Here is a 12,787-nt window from a genome sequence, read left to right as displayed (position 1 = left end):
TCTTCAAATTTAATTCTTTTAAAAAAAAAAATTAATTTTCCAAATTAATTAAATTAAATATTAAAATATCATAATAATTTTTTATTAAATTAAATCATTAATTTAATTTTTTAATTAGACTTAATTAATAGAAAATTTATGGAAGACTCATAAAATAAAATATGAAGCCTATCATAGAAAAACACATACAAAATCAAACTAAAGGCTATAATCATGAATTAACGTCATTCGACGCATTCAGAGGGTAGTCGACTCAGATACTTGTCTTAATTTTCTAGAACAAATGGCTTAAAGGTTTAGGATTTGGACTTAAGAATTTATCTCCCCTCTCTTACCATTGAGATAATGCGATAGGGTACGCTCATCTTGGCAATTGAGGGAAGTCGATACCTGGTACTTGTAACCTGCATAAAATACATGCATGTACAAAAATAATATTCTAAGCTAAATAGGCATTGGCAGGAAGTGGTGCATTGTGTAGATCCTGACTAGCAGGTGACTATGACTCCCTTCCTCAACCACATCAAAACACCATACATAAAGAAAACAAATACGCACACCATACACATGTAGTATGGGGTAAGTATCTATAAGAAAACACATATGATAATCCATCTAACTAATCATCATCAATGATTGAAAATACTATAATAGTCGTCATGCATACATGAAGTATAGAGTACCAAGTAATCTCATCATAAAATTAACTGAATATGTAACAATATCTGATAATCTCAAAACAATACTACTAGTCATCAAACATAAAACTAGCCTAAAAGAGTTTGGCAATGATAACAAAAATGCAAACTAGGGGTAGGCACTACAATTTGTCCATGCAAACAAGCATATTTCATCATTATATTAACAGATACCAACATTCATTTATTTCATCATACATTGATCCATCCATAACTTCATACATTTTTTCATACCTCATACATCATTTATTTATTCATATATTCATTCATCCATATGTATGTACATGTATGCATTCATAGATACATGTACACATGCATATCTATCTATCTATCTATACATAAATGTATCCATATACTCATCCCTTAGTACATTTATTCATCCTTATAGATACTTTTCATCCATGCCTTCATTCATTCAATCATACATTCGTTCATCCATTTTTTCATACAATCATACCTTCATACATACGAACATTCATTCATACCTTCATAAATTGGTTCATTCATTCATCCATACATAGAAACATCCATATTCATTTATACATAGAAACTTCCATTCATCCATACATATATTCATACATAAATACATCATTCATACCTTTGTTCGTACATACTTTCATAAAGACAGATACATAATACATGCTTACATGCATTTCTACATGCATGCATACATAGATCCATTTATACATGCATATCTAGCTAGCTATCTATCTATACAAACATGCATCTATATCCACACACACACATTCATTCACTCAAAATATATATGTATGCATGTGTAGATACATGCATACATATTTGTATGCATGAATGTATGCATGTGAACATATATTTTGATATGCCTGTGTTCATATATAATTATATAGATGCATAGACTTGCACATACAAGCACTCATTCAATCATATCTTCATGCATTCATTCATTCAATCATACCTTCATAAATTCATTCATTCAATCATACCTTCATACATGCATGTATGCATAGATCCATTTACACATGCATATCTAGCTACCTATTTATCTATGCATGAATGCATCCATATCCACATACACACATTCATTCACTCAAAACATACATGTATGCATGTGTAGATACATGCATCCATATTTGTATGCAGAAATGTATGTATGCATACATATATTTTGATATGCATTTGTTCATACATAATTACATAGATACATGGACTTGCACATACAAGCACTCATTTAATCATATCTTCATACATTCATTCATTCAGTCATACCTTCCTTCATACATACATACATTCATTCATCCATACCTTCATGCATACATCCATACCTCAATTAATTCACACCTTCTTATAGTCATGGACACATATATGCATTCATTCATACATACCTTCATATCTTCATACATGCATCAATATACACATTCATGCGTGCATCCATATACACATACCTTCATACATCCAGCCATTAATCCATACCTCCATACATACGAACATTCATTCACACCTTCATTTCTTCATCCATACATTCATAACTTTATTCATTTAGAACTTCTTATATTCACACATTCATTCATACATACATTCATACCTTAGTACACATATTCATCCATACCTTCATACATTGATTCATTGATTCATACTTTGATTCATTAATAAATACATTTTCTCATTCATACCTTCATGCCTTAATATATGCATTCATTCATCCACCCAATCATACCTTCATACATTCATTCATCCATACCTTCATACATGCATCAATATACACATTCATGTGTTGATAATAAATTTGTATTTGTACATGCATGCATGCATAGATACATGTACACACACATATCTAGCTACTTATCTATCTATACATACACACATCCATATACACATACCTTCATACATTTTATCATTAATCCATATCTCCATAAATACAAATATTCAAGCATACCTTCATATATTCATTCATCCATACCTTACATCATATCTTCATACATGCATCAATATACACATTCATGTGTTGATAATAAATTTGTATTTGTACTTGCATGCATGTGTAGATACATGTACACGTGCATATCTAGTGATGGGGACACAACCCAACAACCAGAATAGACACAATAGAAAGGGAAAATTATATTAACTGAGAAACTAAGCTGGTACAAACAGTGCAGAGAAAATAAACTCAAAACATGCCTTGCGGGCTTACAATAGCATAAATCTGGAGAATATTTCTCCTTTTAGCACCTCCTCTCAAGCTCCAATCCGAACTGCCTTTTACAATGCCAGAAATCTCCTTAAATAGACCCCGGAGGGTTAAGGACTAGGAGTACATTCTAGAAAGTGCTAGTAGGCATCCACCGACAAGATAGAAGGTTCTGGAAGCTGCGTTAGAAGTCGGTGCAATTCTAGAAGAATCCAGAAACGGTAGCCGAACTTCCGGGAGGCATAACTTTTGAACCGTAACTCCGATTGACGAACCGTTTACATTTTCGGAAAGCTCTCGAAGTGCTCTATAGCCCTATGGACCAGCTTCGCTCGTCCTCCATTTTTTGACCCTTTTTGAGGTCATTTAATGCCCCAAACCTGACTCTGAAGCATTCTTAGGGGGTCTCCAAAACCCGAAAAACTGCAATAACTTTCAAACCGTGGGGCCTTTTGACCTGATTCTTTTTTTGGAATTCTCTAAATCTCGATTACATTCATATGGCCAAGTCACACCTTCTAGGTCACCAAAATGATGGTCAAATTGCATGCTCCTATTTTTTTGGGATTTTTAAATGCACTGATAGTTGAACTATGAGAGTTGGAACCTTTATTTGAGCCAAATGGGTATCCAAAAATGCAAAGACATAAAATAGAAACTAAGTCTAAGTACATTTTTTTGGGTGACACAGGATTGCCCTTATACCTCTGGATGCTCCTGCATCAGACACCCAGGGTAGATTGAAAAGTGACCCTGTCACTTTATGGATGGTAGAGGAAATCCCAAATGGGAAACCTCAGCTGCTGAAATCCAAGTTGAGTCTTCGATCGGTCGTCCTTTCCATTTGACCAAATACTCTTCATACTGTCTGTTTCTGGTACTCCTACCCACACGATGATCTAGAATGTCTTCTATCTCCTCCTTCTTAGAAGCAGGAATTGGACATGGCTCTAAAACCAGCTCCTCATCAGTACCATCATCATGATACTCTGTCAAATCTGCAATGTTGAAAATGGGAGAAATGTGAATACCATCTGGCAGCTCAACCTCATATGCATTTCCTGAGTTATGTTTCTTCAAAATTTTGCAGGGACCAAATTTCTTCATTTTCAGCTTGTTGTAAGTACCAACTGGAAATCTTTCTTTTCGTAAGTGCACCATGACTAGATCCCCTACTTGGAATTCCTTATGTCTTCTCCTTTGATCAGCCCTAGCTTTATACTCTTGATTCATCTTGATAATGTGTGCTTGAACCTCCTCATGTAGACGCTTGATGTGTTCAGCAAATTCCTCAGATTCAGCACTTGTTCTCTCCCCTTGTTCTATCTTCCTCAATTCTGGTGCAGTCCTTGGGCTATTTCCATATACAATTTGAAATGGTGATTTTCCAGTACTCCTATTTACAGAGTTATTATAAGCAAACTCTTCCTGTGGTAGAATCAAATCCCATCCCTTGGGCTTATCCCCAACTAAACATCTCAGCAAATTGCCCAGACTTCTATTTACCACTTCTGTTTGGCCATCAGTCTGTGGGTGATGCGTGGAACTGAATTTCAAGTCTGTTCTCAACTTCTTCCACAATGTCCTCCAGAAATACCCCACAAATTTAGTATCTCGGTCAGAAACTATACTCCTTGGAAGACCATGTAGTCTTACCACCTCTTTGAAAAACAAGTCTGCAATATGGACAACATCATGAGTTTTGTGGCATGGAATGAAATGTGCCATTTTGGAGAACCTATCAACCACCACAAATACTGAGTCATTACCCCTTTGTGTCCTTGGCAATCCAAGAACAAAATCCATACTTATGTCGTCCCATGGCCTTGATGGAACAGGCAATGGCTGATATAGGCCAGTATTTTGACTAAACCCCTTGGCAACTTGACAAACCTGACAACTCTGTACAAACTTCTTCACATCCTGTGTAATTTGAGGCCAAAAATAATGTTCTCTAAGAATGGCAATGGTCTTATCCCGACCAAAATGTCCTGCCATCCCTCCACTGTGTTTCTCCTTAATCAGATTTTCCCTCATGGAGCTCCTTGGAATGCACAATTGACTACCTTTGAACAACATGCCATCCTGAATCAAATAGTCTAACCACTTGGTTCTATCTACAGCAACAGGTTCTTTACAAGCTTTCCATGCTTCAGCAAAATCAGGATCCTCAGGGTACAAATTCTTGAGTTCATCAAACCCAACTACTTCAACCTGCATTGTTGTAAGCAACAATTGTCTCCTACTTAATGCATCTGCAACCCTGTTAGATTTTCCACTTCTATGCTTTAACACAAATGTATAACTCTGCAAGAATTCTACCCACTTCATATGCCTCTGATTCAATTTACCTTGGCTATTTAGGTACTGTAATGCCTGATGATCAGTATACAAAACAAATTCCTTTGGCAATAAATAATGCCTCCATTTCTTTAAGGCCTGAACTATCGCATAGAACTCTTGATCATAAACAGAATACTTCTTCTTTGCATCATTCAATTTTTCACTAAAATATGCAATAGGCTTACCTTCTTGGCTTAATAAAGCCCCAATAGCGCTACCACTAGCATCACAGTCCACCTGGAATACTTTTCTGAAATCTGGAAGTGCCAACACAGGCTGTTCAGTCACCTTCTTCAGCAATTCAAAACTTCTCGCAGCTGCTGCAGTCCATTTGAACTCTTTTCTATCCCCTCTTATTGTATCAGTTAGGGGTGCACATATGCCACTGAAATTCTTAATAAACTTCCTGTAAAAACTAACCAGACCATGAAATGATCTTACCTCAGTAGCAGAACTTGGAGTAGGCCATTCCAAGATGGCTTTTACCTTCTCTGGATCCATTTTGAGACCTTCAGGCGATATAACAAATCCCAAATAGACTAACTCCCTTTTTGCAAAGACACACTTCTTTAGATTAATTAATAGTTTCTCTTCCCTTAGCCTTTCAAAGACACTACGAATATGCAGTAAATGTTCTTCCAAAGTCTTGCTGAAAATTAAAATATCATCCAAATAGACAATAACAAATTTTCCCAAGAACTTCTTAAGTACCTCATTCATGAGCCGCATGAAGGTGCTTGGGGCGTTCGTCAATCCAAAGGGCATGACTAACCACTCATAAAGACCCTCCTTGGTCTTGAAGGCTGTTTTCCACTCATCTCCTTCTCGAATCCGTATCTGATGCTAACCACTCTTCAGATCTATCTTTGTGAAGTACTCAGCTCCACTCAAGTAGTCCATAAGATCATCCATCCTTGGCAAAGGAAATCGGTACTTGATGGTTATCCTATTTATAGCTCGGGAATCTATACACATCCTCCACTCTCCATCCTTTTTTGGTGCGAGTACTGCAGGTACTGCACATGGACTCAGGCTCTCTCGAATCAAGCCCTTCCTCAACAGCTCCTGAACCTGTCTATTTAGCTCCTCTGTTTCAGTAGGAGTCATCCTGTGAGCAGCCTTGTTAGGCAAACTAGCTCCTGGAATCAGATCTATTTGATGACTGATTTGCCTTACTGGTGGCAATCCATCTGGAACATTATCAGAGATAATATCTCCAAATTCTCCTAGTAAATCTGAAACTTCAAATGGTATTTCACTACTACCTTCTTTATCTTTTCTAGGAATCAAAGCATAGCACATGCGCTGATGTTTCATGCCATCTAAAAACTTCCTTCCATCAACAAGACAAATCCTAGCACTGCTACATACCTTTTCACCTTCCTTTTTCATGGGCTTCAATTTGTGGCGAACTCCATCCTTTATCAGAGAGTATGTGTTTGCATGTCCATCATGTATTGCATGTCTATCAAACTGCCATGGTCTACCCAACAATAGATGGCAAACATCCATCGAAATAACATCACAAAGAACTTCATCATGGTAACTCCCAATTTTGAATTTTACTAAACATTGTTCACTTACCAGGACCTTATGATCATCTTTTACCCAAGAAATTCGATAGGGCTGGGGATGTTTCTCCCTCTTGAGCTTCAGCTTAGAGACCATCTCTTCGGATACCAAGTTATCAGTGCTACCACCATCAATGATCACATCACAACATTTATCCTCACACTTGCATCTGGTACGGAACAAACTCCTCCGTTGTCCTGGTTCATTTTCACCACTTAGTAGGACTCTTTCATTTACCAAGGTCTCTCCTCTTTCTGCATCCTCTGAATGTGATGATTGTGCATCCTCATCCACATGAGCAACCCTAGCTTGGCCCTCAGCTCTCCTATCTGTCCTTCCTTGTCGTTGAGGGCATTCAAAGGCACGATGACCTTCTTCATTGCAATGGAAACAGGTACCACGGAAGCCTCCTCTTCCTTGCCCACGTCCTCTACCTCTTCCTCTTTGATTTCCAAAATCTTGATCACGGGAGCGGTTGAAACCCTCATTCCTCTGGTTCCTGCTAGTACCCTCATCTTCATTTTTCTTTTGAGTTTCATTGCGGCCTCCAGATGATCTACCGCTTCCCCTTCCTCCTTGACCTCGCCCTCTTTGTCTTCCTTCAAACCTTTTACTCAGCTTCTCTTCAACTCGTAGGGCAAACTGGTATGCTTCTTCAACGCTGGTCATTCTTACTAGACTTAATTCCTCCTGGATGCTAGGTCGTAACCCACTGATATAACGAGCAACCTTCTCCTTATTTGCTTCTGCATGCCCCGCTCTAATCAGGAGTCGGTAAAACTCCTCTGTATATTCTTGGACTGATCTTCCTGTTTGCTTTAACCCATGCATCTTCTTAAACAGATCAAGCTCGTAGTGCACAGGAATGAACTGCTTCTTCAATTTGTCCACCATGCGATCCCATCTTGTGATCTTCTCCTTTCCTCTTCTAAGTCTTTCCAGTTGAATCTCTTGCCACCAGATTTTGGCATGGCCTTTTAGTTTTGCCTTTGCAAACTTAACCCTATCTGGGTCCCTTATATCCTCATACTCAAAGTATTCGTCCAGTTCATTGATCCAATCGATCAACTCATCTGGTTTCAAATTTCCCGAAAATATACCCACTTCAATTGTAGGTCTTTTCCCAAACCTAGAAATGGCCCTAAAAAGCCTTTCCTCTACAGGATTCAGAACTTCCCCGTCAACTTCCATTACTTCCTCTTCATTGTCATCCTCACTATTGTCATCTGCGGCAATATTTGCTCCTCTACGAAGCTCCTCTTGAAATGCTTGTACCTGTCTCTGGAGGGCTCTAACCTCCTCAGGATCAACAGCTCTGGCCCTTCCACCACGCTCTCTTCGTGGAGGCATCTTCGAACCCACAACCACACAGTCCTGGTGCAAACTGCCTCACAGTCGGCGCTCTGTCTACACACTCTGGAAAACCCGCTCTGATACCACTTGATGGGGACACAACCCAACAACCAGAATAGACACAATAGAAAGGGGAAATTATATTAACTGAGAAACTAAGCTGGTACAAACAGTGCAGAGAAAATAAACTCAAAACATGCCCTGCGGGCTTACAATAGCATAAATTTGGAGAATATTTCTCCTTTTAGCACCTCCTCTCAAGCTCCAATCCGAACTGCCTTTTACAATGCCAGAAATCTCCTTAAATAGACCCCAGAGGGTTAAGGACTAGGAGTACATTCTAGAAAGTGCTAGTAGGCATCCACCGACAAGATAGAAGGTTCTGGAAGCTGCGTTAGAAGTCGGTGCAATTCTAGAAGAATCCAGAAACGGTAGCCGAACTTCCGGGAGGCATAACTTTTGAACCGTAACTCCGATTGACGAACCGTTTACATTTTCGGAAAGCTCTCGAAGTGCTCTATAGCCCTATGGACCAGCTTCGCTCGTCCTCCATTTTTTGACCCTTTTCGAGGTCATTTAATGCCCCAAACCTGACTCTGAAGCATTCTTAGGGGGTCTCCAAAACCCGAAAAACTGTAATAACTTTCAAACCGTGGGGCCTTTTGACCTGATTCTTTTTCTAGAATGCTCTAAATCTTGATTACATTCATCTGGCCAACTCACACCTTCTAGGTCACCAAAATGATGGTCAAATTGCATGCTCCTATTTTTTTGGGATTTTTAAATGCACTGATAGTTGAACTATGAGAGTTGGAACCTTTATTTGAGCCAAATGGGTATCCAAAAATGCAAAGACATAAAATAGAAACTAAGTCTAAGTACATTTTTTTGGGTGACACAGGATTGCCCTTATACCTCTGGATGCTCCTGCATCATCTAGCTACCTATCTATCTATACATACACACATTCATATACACATATCTTCATACATTTAGTCATTAATCCATACCTCCATACTTCAAGCATTCATTCATACTTTCACTTCTTCATCCATACATTCGTAACTTTATTCATTCAGAACTTCGTACATTCACACATTCATTCATACATACCTTCATATCTTAGTACACACATTCATCCATACCTTCATACATACTTTGATTCATCAATAGGTACATCTGCTCATCCATGCTTTCATGCCTTCACACACACACACACACACACACACATCCATTCCTTCATACATACACATTTCTTAATACATACATGTCTTTATACTGTCATTCATCCATTCCTTCATTCATTCATACATTTGATTATTCCTACATACAAGCATTCTTCCATACAAACAAACATTCATCCATACATTAATACATACTAACATTCATTCATTCATCCATTTATAACTTAATACATTCTTTCAAAGCTTCATACATCATTTATTTATCCATACATTAACCACCTTCATACATTCATCCACTCATTAATACATTCATACATTGATTCATACCTTCATATTTACATACCTTGATACCTTCATCATTCATCCACACATTCATAGCTTCATACTTACAATACCTTGATACCTTCATTCATTCATTGACACATTTGTACCCTTCATACATTCATTCATCCACACATTCATACCTTCATACTTAAATTCATTCATCCATTACATTCATTCATGCACACCTTCATACATTCATTTCTTCAACCCTTCATACTTACAATACCTTGATACCTTCATTCATTCATATACACATTCATACCTTCATACTTACATTCATTCATGTACACCTTCATACATTCATTCATTCATCCATATATTAGATGCATTCATCCATAGCTTTATACATACATTCATTTATTCTTTCATGCATGCCTTCATACATTTATTCCTTCATAACTTCATACTTACAATTCATTCATTCATCCACACATTCATACTGTCATACTTACATTCTTTCATCCATTAAATTCATTCATGTGTATGCCTTCAGACATTCATTCATATATTCCTTCATACCCTCATACTTAGAATTCATTCATTTATCCACACATTCATACCTTCATGCTTATATTCTTTCATCCATTACATTCATTCATGTGCATTCCTTCATACATTCATTCATGCATTCCTTCATACCCTCATACTTACAATACCTTGATTCCTTCATCATTCATCCACACATTCATACCTTCATACTTACATTCTTTCATCCATTACATTCATTCATGTGCACACGTTCATACATTCCGTCATACCCTTACATTTACAATACTTTGATTCCTTCATACATTCATTCATTCATCCATACCTATATTCATATATTAGATCTATTTGTCCATAGCTTTATACATACATTCATTTATTCTTTCATGCATACTTTCTTACAAACATATAAACATTCATTCACCCATAAAATATAAATTAATTCAATCATTCATACTTTATACATAAATTCATTCATGTACCCCTACCTTCATTCATTCATTTACTCCACCATTCATATTTTTATACATACAAACATCCATTCATTCATAATTTCATAGATTCATAAATTAATACAACCATCCAATTATAATGCACATATTAATACATTCATTCCTTTAGTCATACATTTATCCATGCACTCACTCACTCATATATTCCTTCATTCATACCTTCATATATGCATACATCAATACATTCATTCATTCATTCATTCATTCATCAATACATGCATGTATTTATTAATTGATACATTCCATTCATTTATTCCCTCATTCAAACCTTAATGCATACATTCACTCATACATACCTTCATATATATATATATATATATGGATTTATTCCTACATTCATTCATTATTCACTAGCTTTGTGAATAAGAAATTTTTGTAAATGTAAGGGAATGTAGTTATTGTTTAATTAGCAAACCACTTATAATTGAGTAGCAAGGTTATTTAACATAAAAATTTAAAAACCATATATTTGATTATAAAAATTATTACTTAAATTAAAGTTTATACAATCAACTAGAAGTAATGTAAAAAGAGAACAAGAAAGACCTCTTGAAGGATGTCCATGACCATCCTCAAGAGTTTGCGGACAGGCATTTATGCCCCTCCTACAAAATACTCTTTATTAATTATAATCGTATCGTTAGGCATTCACCAGTATATAAATCTATTTACAATAAGATACACATATTTTTACATAACATTACCTCATGACTTTTATTTTTAAATCACTTAAATTATTATGGAGAAATACTTCCGAGATAAATATAAACATATATCTCAAAACTATGAATATGAAATTCAAGAGACTTGTAGAAAATAGAAAAAATGGGCAACCAATAATATTTCAACAAATTAGTATGCTATTTTTTAGACTTTAACCTTTCTACAACCAAATAAAAATACATTGCAACAAACAAAAACTAGAAATCCGTTCATATAACTACAGATTAAAATATAAAAAGTTGTAAAACAAATAAATAACATACCTTTATGAATATGGCCTAGTATATCTTATTTCCAAAATAAATAAAACAAGGGCTCTGCAAGAGCTAGAGTCCCCGCCTTTTGGTGAAAAAATAAATGATTGTTTTAGAGATTGATTTGTCAAATTTTATATTAATCATATATATATTTAAAAATATTAATCTATAAGTATGTAATTAGAACATAATTTACAAATATATAGTGTGGATAAGATCCAATGCATTTCTTGCAAACAATTTTATGGAAACAAAATTAATACTAGTTATTGTAAATAAATTTATTTTAAGATAGACAATAATAAAATAATTGTATATACTTATTTCAATATATATTCGCAGTTGAAATTGTTGGAGAAATTAATGTTGAATAGAAAAGGGAAGTTATGTTGTGTGTAAAAAACCAATAATCATATTTGTCTATTAAGCAAAATTCATCTTTCATTGCAAAATAGAATCTAATAAATAAGAAATATTTATAATAATGTTTGAACTTGGAATAAATCTGAATTTTTTATTTGGGATAAAATCAACAATATTGAAAGGAATATGTAATATAGGCCATAATATTTTAAGGACAGTAGCAACAATATTCTCCATTTGTCAAGAGGGAAAATAGTAAAGAAATGCATCAAAACATCTTCATATGTTTCCTAAAATGAAGAGAAAAAATATTTTAGTTGTGTATTGGTAAATCCCAAAACAATTAGACAAAAAATTGTTAAGACCATTGTTGTTGTTTGTGCTCAGATAAAATAATATAAAATGAGGGACTTTTATAGAATATTTTTGAAGACATTGTTAACATCTAAACAGGAGGCTGCAAACCTTTAAATAATTAATATCTACCTGAAAATCACTGTGGAAAGAATAGAAAAGGAGAAACGCCATGAATAGTTATTTAAACATAAATGAACAAATTTTTGAAAATAAACATAAAAAATAAATATTCGAGTTGGATGGGCAATATGATTATTGCGAACTGAATAATGTTGAAAAAAATCCTCTGAAAAATTATTATGGGTGGTGACGTATATGTTGAGAAAGATTGATGATAATAATGAAATAAAATGTAATATTGTGTGTGACAAACCAAGTTCTTTAAATCATAATCTAATATAAATAATAGAGATCAAGATTTATTTATTCGAGTATTCTAAATACTCTA

The sequence above is a fragment of the Cupressus sempervirens genome, chromosome 6, assembly GCF_028749045.1.
Source record: "Cupressus sempervirens isolate cs-2001-9-10 chromosome 6, ASM2874904v1, whole genome shotgun sequence".
NCBI classification, from domain to species: Eukaryota; Viridiplantae; Streptophyta; class Pinopsida; order Cupressales; family Cupressaceae; genus Cupressus; species Cupressus sempervirens.
This window is presented reverse-complemented; position numbering follows the sequence as displayed.